Source organism: Cynocephalus volans, chromosome 7 (assembly GCF_027409185.1).
Source record: "Cynocephalus volans isolate mCynVol1 chromosome 7, mCynVol1.pri, whole genome shotgun sequence".
Lineage (NCBI taxonomy): Eukaryota > Metazoa > Chordata > Mammalia > Dermoptera > Cynocephalidae > Cynocephalus > Cynocephalus volans.
In genome coordinates this window covers 25,066,921-25,078,730 of record NC_084466.1, presented here as the reverse complement: position 1 = coordinate 25,078,730, position 11,810 = coordinate 25,066,921, and the positions used below count along the sequence as shown (strand labels likewise).

At 34.6% G+C, this 11,810-nt stretch overlaps 1 non-coding gene across 1 annotated transcript; it reads right to left on the bottom strand.

Annotated features, from left to right (window-relative positions):
• Positions 1 to 8,673: 8,673 nt before the first annotated feature.
• Positions 8,674 to 8,777, bottom strand: LOC134382837 (U6 spliceosomal RNA). Its single transcript, XR_010024105.1, has one exon. It is a non-coding gene; the product is annotated as a U6 spliceosomal RNA (small nuclear RNA).
• Between the last annotated feature and the right edge of the window lie 3,033 nt (positions 8,778 to 11,810).

Sequence of the window (11,810 nt, the reverse complement as noted above, 5' to 3'; positions counted from 1 at the left end):
CCCGGTTTGTGTGTGTGTGTGTGTGTGTGTGTGAATTTATATATTAATTTTTAGCTCCCTCCAATAAGTGAGAACATGTGGTATTTCTCTTTCTGTGCCTGACTTGTTTCACTTAATATAATTCTCTCAAGGTCCATCCATGTTGTTGCAAATGGCAGTATTTCATTCGTTTTTATAGCTGAGTAGTATTCCATCATGTAGATGTACCACATTTTCCGTATCCACTCATCTGATGATGGGCATTTGGGCTGGTTCCAACTCTTGGCTATTGTAAAGAGTGCTGCGATGAACATTGGGGAACAGGTATACCTTCGACTTGATGATTTCCATTCCTCTGGGTATATTCCAAGAAAACTCAGCTAGACATCATGATGAAATGAGGAAAAGTATACAGGATCTGAAAGAGGAAATATACAAGGAAATCAATGTCCTGAAAAAAAATGTAGCAGAACTTGCTGAACTGAAGAAGATATTCAGCGAAATAAAAAACTCAACGGAGAGTTTAACCAGCAGGCTTGTCGAAGTTGAAGAGAGAACCTCTGAACTTGAAGATGGGCTGTTTGAAATAACACAAGCAGACAAAAAGAAAGAAAAAAGAATCAAGGACATGGAAGAAAATCTGAGAGAGATATCAGACAACCTCAAGCGCTCAAATATCCGAGTCATGGGTATTCCAGAAGGGGAGGAAAATGGAGATTCCATTGAAAACATATTCAACAAAATAGTGGCAGAAAACTTCCCAGGTATAGGAAAAATCACAGATCTTCACATCCAGGAAGCTCAACGATCTCCAAACGTATTCAACCCAAAAAGGCCTTCTCCAAGACATGTCATAGTCAAATTGGCAAAACTCAGAGACAAAGAGAGAATCTTAAAAGCTGCAAGAGAGAAGCGTCAAATCACCTATAAGGGAGCCCCAATCAGGTTAACATCAGACTTTTCATCACAAACCCTAAAAGCTAGAAAGGAATGGGATGATATTTTCAAAATACTAAAAGACAAAGATTGCCAGCCAAGAATACTCTACCCTGCAAGGCTATCCTTCCGAAATGAGGGGCAAATAGTATATTTCTCAGACAAACAAAAACTGCGGGAGTTCACTAACACACGACCACCTTTACAAGAAATCCTCAAGGGAGTACTGGGTTTGGTTCCTGAAAAATAACTACCACTGCCATAAAAACCCAAGAAAAATCTAAACCCGCTAGTACAATAAAAATGGCATTCATGAAGAGGAAACAAGTTAACAAAAACACTATCTACAACCTAAGGAACCAACAAACAAAGAAACCTAACAGTAAATCAGAAAGCAAGGAACAAAAGACACCTAAGACAACCAAATAAGCAATAAAATGCTAGGAATAAATCAACACCTTTCAATAACAACTCTTAATGTAAAAGGCTTAAATTCCCCAATTAAAAGACACAGACTGGCTGACTGGATCAAAAAGCAGGACCCAACTATATGCTGCCTACAAGAGACCCACCTCACCCATAAAGATTCACACAGACTAAGAGTGAAAGGATGGAAAAAGATTTACCATGCAAACAGAAAAGAAAAACGAGCTGGAGTAGCTATTCTTATATCTGACAAAATAGACTTTAAACTAAAAACCATAAAAAGAGACAATGAGGGACACTACTTAATGATAAAAGGACTGATCCATCAAGAAGACATAACAATCATAAATATGTACGCACCCAATGTTGGAGCAGCCAGATTTATAAAACAAACTCTATTAGACCTAAAGAAGGAAATAGACACTAATACCGTAATAGCAGGGGACCTGAACACTCCACTGTCAATATTAGACAGATCATCTAGGCAAAGAATCAGTAGAGAAACACAAGATCTAAACAAGACTCTAGAAGAATTCTATATTTTAAAAAAGAAATATTACTAAAGAAAAATAATTAAAAAATAAAACATTTAGGGATGGTACTTAGGAGAGATATATAGGAACACAAAAGGATTTCTATTAATGAAGTTACCGTTTTTGTTTTCTATTAAAATTTTTGAAGAATAGCTCTATCCCACCCTATCCCTTTGTTTTTCCAATGTTTTTCCAATAGAGAATTGCTGTGTAATTCTCTATTTATATATGACAGCCATTCCAATCTGCTGGTGGAGATCCCGAAACTCTTCCCACTTTGCTGTTGTATCTCAATTACTTGGGAGGTGAAAGCAAGGCAGGTTAAGTTTGACATTGGATCAGATCACTGATTTCTGTTTCTGATTTAACAGTTCAAACCTTTGTGTTATCTCTGGTTAGCACTGTGTCATAGATCACCTTTCAGACCCATGAACTATAATAACCAATGCATTTTGGGAGGTGAGAAAGATAAAATGGAATGAGGTTTTTTTGTGAAAGTTCCTGCCTTACCATCATTTAAAGAAAAAAAAAAAAAAACACTTTAAGGTAATTATTGTGGGTAAATCTTATCAATGAAATTTGGAGAAAATAGATTCAAGAGAACTGATAAGTGGATGTATATGGAGGGTACAACAAATGAAAAATTGGTTAAAAAAATTCTATTTTCTGTCTGTTGTTAGCAAAACTGGTAAAAACTAGACCTCTAAAAGAAGATACATGAGTAGTGGGGAAAAAAGCAATAACACTGGTTTTCTTATCACTAAAAAACCTTCTCATGCTTATTTGTCTACCTGCAGATGTTATATTCACTCAAAAAGTAACTCCATTACAAACATTGCTTATTTTGCTAAAAGTATACAAGTAATTGAAGAAAATGAAAATGTGCCTACTGAATTATGAAGGCATTTTGTTAAAGAGTTAGGGCACTTTCCAGAGGATTACTTGCAGAAGCCTAATGAACAATTATTGACATGATTTGTTAGAATTAATGATCATGAGAAAACAGGGATAATTATAGACACTACTGATTGATTTGGATTATTTGGTTTGAGAACTGACTTCCAAGTAGCAACAAATTTTTGTGTACTTTCCAGTAGAATGAAAATTGATGGGCTATATCAAACGAAGTTAGGGATTTCACAGACTTACATTCAAAGGAGTAACTACTCCACACCTTCAAAAACTAATAAACTAAATATACCTCTAGAGTACAGATCCTAGACTGTCCTTATGATGGCCAGATGAACACTTCTAAATCAATACCATTGGCATAGTCTATGATAGATGATGTGATGAGAACTCACCAGTCTTAGAAATCTTATGTACTTTTGCTAGTAAAATGAAAAGAGAAAATTTAGAAAGATGTAATTGACCTGATAGCTCAATTGTTACCATGGGACTTCGCAATGGAAATAAGATTTATGAAATTTGAAGAAAGGAATGAATAAAAAAATTTTTTGACAAAATTTCAACTAGGGAGTTAAAGTCAATTATCAAAATTTATGGGACAGGGGAGCTGCTGTGATACCACCTCCACATTTTAAAATACCAAGAACAAAAATTTCTATCTATCCTAATCTAGAAAAACCCAAATCAAATGAATAGATTCATGACTTAGAACAGAAATACTTGAATGGAGACTAAATTAAAATCACAGAATCTGAACCAGATTGACTTGAGAGGTCAAAATTTGTTCTTCCAACCTCCAGTGGGAGATCTTGAGCTAGATACGAGAATTTAGGTCAAATAATCTTACAAAACTTGGGGCAAGTGTTAGGCCTAACTGTTTAGATTGCTAGATATTGATGCTCAGTATGCAGTAAGATCTATCTGTGGGTGGCAGAGATGGTCTGAGTTTGAAACTGGAGGTTTATGCAGATGTAGACATAAAGAGATTTTAAGTTGGGTGGTTTTCAATTAGGAACGATGACTGAAGATATTAGTATGCAGACACATTGCCTTTATCTAATTTTATAATTGCAGTGGGTATTAGGTATATTTTCACGTAGTGCTCCAAAATTTTTTAAGGGAGATAATTGACTGAATCTCTTCATCCCCCAATCCAATTGGCCAAGCTATTAGGAAGCTTTGAAATTGTTCAAATTATCCAAAGTAGTTGACATTAAACAATATAGAATTCCTGGATTCCTGCAATTAAGGAAATAGCTGTTGCAAGTGTTTTCATTCTTACTCTTTTTAACAGTTGTATGACCAGTATGCTATCCTGATAAGTTTATAAAGAAGCTATTTGTCATGACTAATTATACTCCATTTTAAAGACCATTGGTACGTTGTTAGTGGACATGGTCAAAATTGCTCTCATCAATCAGGCAAGGTTATCAGATACTTTATTTTTAAGGTCAGAAATACTGATCATATTTTGTTCAATGTTAGAGAGCAACTCAGTAAAGTTTACTTGTAAGGTAGAAGTAGTGTATTCAAAAGCCTCTAATAGATGAATTTGGTAAAAGGAACTGCCAGATGAACAAGCAGCTTGGTTTATTGTCTATAGGGCTGAATATAGGGCCAACCAGAAATCTCCCTATCCCCATGACTACATAGTGAGAACCTTATGTTTCCTTCTCACTAGAGAATTGAGAGGAAATGCCTGAATTGAAAGCACAGAGGGATAAATACTGCTTGCACTCACCCATAAGTGGGAGCTAAGAGAGAATGAAGGTGGGAAAGAAAGACCACAGGAGTGTGTTGCACTTGAAGAGGGAGAAAGCATACCTAGAGATACACAGGTGAGTGGGGGAAACGGGGGGGGGGGGGGGGTGGTGATAGAGGTTGGGAATAATTTGGTGGGGGAGATGGTGTACAATCACAATTTGTGGTAATGGGCATGCTGCTAGTATGGATCTGGTCTACATATCTAGGGCACGAAGGAGGACAATCAGCTCAGTATCTCATGAAAATTCATAACCAATAAAAAAAAAAGAAAGTCACAGCTTGGAGTCTAAGTTGGAAACAATTTTAAACTGTGACCTCAGCTGCTAGAGGTTTCACCTGGAAAGTTTTAGTAATTTTAAATGACACTTTCTTTTCTGAAGCACTATGTGTGACCCTGGGATTGTACCTTTATATGGAAACCAGACATTAATTTTCCAACTTTTCTAAAACATGGTGACTTATACCTTAGGAATGACCATAAGAGAAAATCAGTAATTTCAGGAAACACCCTCACTAGATCATGTGACCCTCAGATGATTACAAAGATCTTTTTAAGGACTACTCTTGGTTAACTGGCAGAGTTTCTGTAGAGATTACTGATTTATGACTGTGCATTCCGTTAATGGAAGTCATTCAATTGGGCTTTCAATGAGATTTTGGGCAAACTAAATGGGTTTGATTCCATCTCTGTCACCAAAATTAGAGTGGTCAACAGAGTGACACACTTTTGGAAAACTGCCCAGAGGTCAAGATGGTATAGAAACAAAAAGTCAATATTGTTGGAAAAAAATTCTTCATGGGCCTCTCACATGTCTGCATGTTTTGTGAGTAGGAAACCAACTACTTTTGTCCTGGGGAACCTTTTCAAGAATGTTTGTGTACAGAACTGCCTTGGAAGATGACTTCTCTAGGAACAAGTAAAACATTTGCTTATGGTTTGAGAGACAGAGATAATGTATCCCATTGGAGCAAAGGACAAAGATGTTTTCACGTGTAAAAAATGTTCAGATTCTCTACAATTAGAATTCCTTTTCTGTACGCATGAGTGTGCATCATCTGATTTTCTTTGCATCACCCTATAGGAATTGGGTCTCAGGAAATGAGTATAAAATTCCCCAGATACTTAGGCTTTTGCTGAGAGTAAAAACATTTCTTTTGTTTCTGACCAAGGAATCTCATATCTTTTTCGAGCGCCCATGAAATTGTGGCAGGCAAACAGAGTTGTTCAAAATATCATAAAATCTCAGACTCTTTAAAGATCTGTACAACTGAAAATTGCATCTGGATAATTCAGCAAAAGGAAGTGGCAGCATCCCACACCATTGTCCATCATTTCAACTTACTGACATGTGAAAATTATAGCTACCCCTAAATTCATGGTTTATAGGCTATGAGTAACTGGTAATTGGATAATTATTTTAATGGAATATTAATACTACCAACAATGCCAGTAATATGCTAAAACTATCACCCAGGAGGGACTATCAATATTCTAAATAGTATGAAACAAATATCTTTAAAAGGCAGAATTGTCAGAAGTCTAGAAGTGGGTTGTCATTTATGGGAACATTACAGTAAGTCTCAGGGCAGGGCATCTATGGAAAGTGTAGCCTTTATAATTCTAATATAACAGAGAACACGGATTAAAAAAGGACTTTGACTTCTTAGAGCAAATGGCTGGAATTGGGTTAGAGAAAGGAACACCACTATGTTGGTGTTGTAGGGGTGGATGAGTAGTCATCAATGCCCTCTGGAAGTCAGTGTCTATAAAAGCCTGTACAAGATATCTGAAATATAGTTGCATTCCCAAATAAATGCAATCCAGATTTACTGGTCAATAGCCTCTAGTCTCCAGCTCGATTCCTGGGAATATGTGGTGTATGGTCAAAGGTCATTTCCATTGCAAAAAATAAAGAATGCTACTGTGATTTTAATTGATGTATAATGTGTAAAATTTTACTTTCATCTTTCTGCTACATGTAAGTATTATACAAAAAGTGCTATGAGTTCATTGTTAGAATCAAATGAAAATCAGACTTATCTAGACAATTACCAACAGAATGAGAGAATATTTCTAGAAGCTTATTTGAAACCTCTAATTAGTGTAATACTTATGGAGAATTATTGGCCAGAAAATAAATAAATTTGGCTTTTAAAATCTTGCATATTCTGTTACAGTCTTACAAATGCTCAAATGACTATGCATGACACAAACAAAAACATAAACAAATTAATTGAGCTAAAAATTCATGGTTCAAGGCCTTTGGAGGAATATGGTTGCTTTTAACATGTTTTGGAGCAACAATTCCTGACTCCCGTTATATGTTTCAAATCCAGATGGTCATTATGGTGTTAATAGGCTTTTTTTTTTTTCTGAAAAAAAAAAATTTGCAGAAACTCTTTTAAGACACATTATAAAAAGACTACTGAAAAAGATATTGACAGAAATTGGAAAGTGCTCTGAGAAGAAAAGAGTTACCCAGAGATCTATACTCCATTCTGATCAAATCTCCTTGAAAATATGCTAATAAAAGATATTTCACAGATGTACTGATCCCATTTACTAAAAAAATGTAACCAATTTGACTGAGATTTTTTTTATAGCAAACACACCTGCAAACCACAGATTTTGGAGAGAGGGAGCATATCCTCCCGCAATGTCATAAAAGCTGTTGATATGTAAAATTGTTCTGTTTCAGGATGAAAATAGCTATCTTTTATGTAATCAGTGATAGTATACCACACTTAAAAAACTCATATATTATATCTAGACCTCAGAATTTTCTAATGAATTGAGAATGAATGTATGAAAATATGCCAGTACATAGAGACTCATGTGCCTCATGATTATTCCTATTTTTGAAATTATTATTAAAGTTTGACATTATATAAAATCTCAGATTCCTATATGTGATTTGATGATCAAGTCTTTCCTGTTATCTCAATGCTTAACTTCTTTTTTTTTTATTGAGAGACAATTGATTACAAATATTTGTGGGTTACAGAATTGAATGTCAATATGTGTGAACAATATGTGGTGACTAAATCAGGATAATTAGTATACTGAATTTTACAAAATGTCATCAATCTTTGTGACCTTTACCTAGTTTCCCACCAAACCCTTCCCCTTTCTCCTTCCCCACCTCTAACAAGTGTAGTTCTGTTCTCTCTTGGTGTTTTTGTTTCTTTTTGGAAGTTTAATATATTGTTGTGATTCTTTCTTTTTCTTTCTTCCTTCTTTTCTTTCTTTCTTTTAGTTTGGTGCCTGGCTTATTTCACTTAAAATAATTTTCTGTAATTTCATCCATGTTGCTGTGAATGGCAGAATTTCACTCATTTTTATGGCAGAGTAGTATTCCATTGAGTACATGTACCATATTTTCCTCATCCAATCATCTGTCAATGTATAATTTCTTGAAAGGCAATATATGCCTTATCTGAATAGCATAAATTTCCAATGAAGTTTTTTGTTGTTTTTTTGATGTTTTGTTTTTGTTTTTGTTTTAAGAGAGAATAAAGAGAAAAACCTGCCATTGCTAAAGTACAGCATGAAAGAAACCACTTCCAAGATCTAAGTCCAAATCTTGACCTCTCTTACCTGGAGTTCACGATTTTCTTGTTTGCCCAGAAATAAGAAGACTGGAATTTAGGATACTTCTTTTTGGAATCACTTAACTGGCTTATATAGTTTAGTGAGTCCATTTTATTTTCCGTGTTTTAATTGTGTCATGAGAGGAAAGATTACTTTACTGATGACTATAAGATAATACAAGAATAAACTTTACAAACCAAAAGATAATATTTGTCTAGAAATAGAGATTTTCCTTCGTAATTGCTGTCTACTAACTTCCAAGGTGCTTTTTAAAAATCTTTTTTTTCCATTTTATTAAATTTATTTTTTACTTGAAATAATTTTACATATTTATGGGTACATTGTGATATTTGTTTACATGTGTACAATGTTTGGAGATCATATTAGGGTAAGGAGCATATCCATCACCTCAAATATTCATTTCTTTGTGTTGGGAACATTCAAAATGCTCTCTACTAGCTATTTGAAATCATACAATAAATTGTTGTTAACTGTAGTTTTCCTATAGTTTTTTCTATCTAGCTGCAATTTTGTAAAAATACATACTGCTTCATAAATTTGCATGCCATCCTTGTGCAGAGACTATGCTAATCTCTGTATTGCTCCAATTTTAGTATATGTGCTGCCAAAGAGAGCACCAAGATGCTTCTCATATTTATGAGGTTTTTGAATCTTGTTTCACACTATTGCTCTTCCTTTCTTCTCCATGGCATCAATATATGTATAAATAAGTTGCCCAAAATTTTGGACTCTAAATTTTTTCAGTTCATCAACTATAAAGCACCGTTTATTTTCTACCTTTCTTCAGCTCCCAATTTCATGGCCATACTTTCAAACTTGTCATCATAGTAGCATCATTTCTAAAATATCCAGTTCATGTATTCCATGATTTGAAACTCCATTCTACATTTCCTGCTTATTTAAGTCAATGTACTTTCAAAATCTCTTACCTGAAGTTCCAAAAATTTTTACAAGTAAACGATGTTTTACTAAGTTTGGTGCTAAACCTCACTTTGTAGCAAAACCTGACCTGATGGTATATATTCATTTCACTTTATAGTAATTATCCCTCCCACTTGATGAGATTATGCATATATTTAAATGTAGAAAAAGACTTGTCTTTGATTATTGGGTCCTTCTCCAGTCCATATTGGTGATGCTACATAAAAAATATCATATAACTTACCTAAGTCTAAAATATGCTGAATTATGAAATGAATCTGTTTCCAAAGATTTCAGATAAGAGATTGTACACCAGGAATCCACACTTATTTGAATTCACTAACATTTAAAATCTTTGTGTCCAGCCACTTTTTGTTTTACTATCACCATTCACCATCTTTGTCTATGCCTTCTGTTTAGAATAACGTCTGGCACTATAATGAGTGGCAAACAGAAGAAAATTTTTCTTCTCTAATTAACAAAAGAAAACAAACAACCACCTATCTGTGCTTTTCCTGTGTGCAACTCAGCAGGTAGAATAACATGACCACCAGTTTGCTTGAAGTTCATCATAAGGAAACCACAGTCAGTCAAATCATTCCCTAGCAATGGTAAATTTCCTAAACCAACTTTTTCCTAATTGCTCTAGTCTCCTTCAAACTCGCACAGCTTCTCCTCAATTACTCTTAGTTGACAATCAGGTGACCCTTCATCTGTATATTATCCAAGTAATTGAAGGACTCAAATAGGAAATTCCGTACCCATCTTCCACCATATCTGTAAGTTTGTATTCAATTCCTTACACTAATTCAATTTTAATTTTCTTATAAAACATATTAACCTGAAATTATCTTATTTATTTATTTCTTTACTTGATCATTGTCTGTCTTCATGCCAGCTGGATTAGAAGCAAGAATGAAGGAAGTAATAGCTTCTGTCTTATTTCCTCTGTGGTCCCAGGTCTAGAATAGTGCCAGTCACATTGTAGGTGCTTAATTTAATAACTTAATTTAATCTTGAATGCCTATTTTTATTATAATCCACTTAAAACAGACTCTGTAGGTAAATGAGTCTAATTTAAAACATATAAAACATTTTTTTCTGTGCCAACAATTTTTAAACAAAAATTTTAAACTATGCCTTCAGTTTTACTTCTCTTTAATCAGAAAATTGGTGTTTGATAAAAGAAGTGATATTTACTTTTCTTGGAAGCATTTTCATTTGAATTATATTGAATTACCTTAAAGCAGGATAGCATATTCAGGATATATTTTTTTAAAAAAAATTGTGGATGCATTGCTTATGCCAGATTAAAATTCTCTTCTTTATGGATTTAACACTTCAGGAGTCTGCCAGGTATAGAATTTGGTTCTCACTATCAGATCTGAAAGTTAATTACTGTTTATCTGAGAAAGCTGATGAACCTAATTTTTCTTTGTTCATTGATTCTTTGTTTTAGATTAGACATTTAAATGTAAAAATAAAGTCACTAAATACTTTAAACACAATTGGTTTTGCACAGTGCCCTTCTGGATGCCTATTTTTGTGATTATATTCATTAAAGGAGAAGAAACTGGAGGAGAAGCAGCAGGAAAAATGGAATAGATGACAGAGGAGCTGGAGGTGCGTGGCCTCCAGTTTAGCTTAAATACTGTAAAACTAGAATCATGAAGTTTTATCTTGCAGCTTCTCTTTATATGCTACTTCCAGAATATACGAGCCTTAAAGCGCGTTAGAAGGTTTTGTTATCTTTCCCTAGATACTGAGTTAAGGTCTTGCACAATTTTACGTTGCATAAAATTGCCACTCGGGCTCCATACTTTTCTTTTAATTCCATTTCCCACAGTCAGTGTCTCGCAATCCTGCTTATTGCCTCTCCCCTCTCTTTATTATTGATTCGCACTTTAGAGTCGAAGTATTTTTTGTTTCTGTTATTCTCTAACAGAACTGAGCTTCTCTCAGTAACTTTAAGCCATATACTAAGATGGAGCCTTTGAGTAAAATTACTAATTTACTCTAAGTTCTAATTACTTTGTCCAAGCCTAGGGAAATGAAAAGAGAAAATGGAAGATTCAAAAGTGTCTCCCCACAGAAAACATACCCAGTTTCTCGACCAAAGAATAGCAAGGCTGGGAATTTATATTTTTGCATAATAAGCTATCACACAATCAGAGATTGTGTAGAAAATATGCTGTTACAACACCGAATAGTATGCGGATTTTTTTGGAACAAGTAAGAAATAGAAGAAGCTGTACAACAGCCCTGCAAAATCTTCTTTAATAATTCTAGCCATCGACATCCACAGAAGCAATCATATGATTTAAAATAATGTTTTCCTATAACTCACTCTATTAGGGGAGCCTTTCCTGGTTGTCTCCACACTTTTCTCAGAGCTCAGTGACTGGGCCAAAGTGGCCTCTCCCAAGCATTCCAGTCCCATGACACTGCAGCACATAATGTGGGGAGCACTCATCTGCTGTCTTCTCTGCAGTGTGTGCTTCTTTAACTCAGTGAGTCTTTTTACCCCAAGGAAGGCCACCATTTGTGGTTTGATTAAACAATCAGAACTCTTTTAAGCTTTTAACAATTAGCTAATTCTTCTCACAAGTAATATTCTAGGCAATAAACTATCTGCTACAAAATATCTTCTAGGTGTGTTGGATTTCCACGAATTTAGTCTTGCAAGCAAAATAATAAAAGTAGTCTTCAATCAATTAGTGCATACCAAG